Consider the following 1482-nt stretch of genomic DNA (forward strand, 5'->3'; position numbering starts at 1 on the left):
AGTCTTTCTGGCTTTCTGGTTCTATAAATATGACAGAGTAGATTACCCACTGCACACACACACACACACACCCCACACAGATGTTCACACAATTAAAAAAAAGACTGCTAAAAAAATGGGAAAAAATTTCTTCTATTTTCTAAAGCATTACTGAGCTCTGCATTTTTGTTTAAGTAAAGAATCCTCAGGAAGAATAAAACAAAAGGAAAAGACAAATCTGGAGAAGGAAAAGACAAATCTAGAGAAGGAAAGTAGTATTCAAATTGGCTTTTGATTGCTAAATGGCTACAGAGGGCACAAGACATGGAAGACGAACAGATACCATTGCACCTCATTCTTCCTGTAAGGATGAAAGAGAAGCATTCCACATACACGCATGTCACACCAGGAAGCATCACGGAAACTGGACTCCACTGTCTCCACCTTGAAACTGGATAGAAATAATTTTTAATCATGAAACTGCTCTCACTGTTGTTCGAAAATTCCTCAAGCTGAAAAATTATTTTAAAGTGGTGGCAGGTTTATGGAGCTCCCAGACAACTAGCAGAAGAAAATCAAATATTCTCTGCAGAAACAGAATTCCAAGTATGTGCTCACAGCTAAAAATCACGAGCAACAAATGGAAGGAGATCTTATAGAAATAAAAGCTATAATCACAACACCGAAGCCTTTGGTAATGAAATAACAAAATGCAAAATATAAACAAAATATGTTTATTATAATTAGAAAATATAAGAGGAGATTAAAATATGAATTAGATGTAAGAGGTGATACAAAAGATACAGTAGATTTGAAAAAGTACCAAATAGAACTTCTAAGACTGAAAAAGTAAATATAATACTTGAAGTTAAAAACTTAATGGATGTTTTTAACTGTAAATTCTAAATAGCCAAAGATATTGTGAACTGGATTCTCAATCAGAAGGAATAATGCAGAATGCAGTACGGGGTGACAAGGAAATAGGAAATACAAGAAGAGGTTACGAGGAAAGAAAGAAAAGGTCCAACATATGATTAACCAAGTTCCCCCAAAAAACAAAATGAGAAACTGAGGGAGAGGCAATATTTAAAGGCTGAGACTTTTCCAAAATTTATGAAAGATACAAGACTTCAGATTTTACGAAACACAAGGATCCACCCCAAACTATATGCAGTCACCTTATAACAAAAACTAAAACTATAAATGATCTTAAATTCAAGCAGAGAACAAATTATCCATAAGGAAAAACAATTGAACTGACAACTGACTTCTCAAGAGTGACATAGAAGACAATGAGATAAAATCTTCAGTATGCAAAAAACAAAAACAAAAACAAAAAAACAGTCAATTTAAAATTGCATGTAACGTCCAGCTATCTAGAATGAAGGCAAAATAAAGACATACTCAGTTAAACGGAAATTGAGTTTAACACTAAAAGATTATCAATTAAGAAAAAATATGTTTTGCTATGAAGCAAAAGGAATTTGTATTTAAATTTAAATT

Source organism: Gorilla gorilla, chromosome 18, assembly GCF_029281585.2.
Source record: "Gorilla gorilla gorilla isolate KB3781 chromosome 18, NHGRI_mGorGor1-v2.1_pri, whole genome shotgun sequence".
In the NCBI taxonomy this organism is placed as follows: Eukaryota; Metazoa; Chordata; class Mammalia; order Primates; family Hominidae; genus Gorilla; species Gorilla gorilla.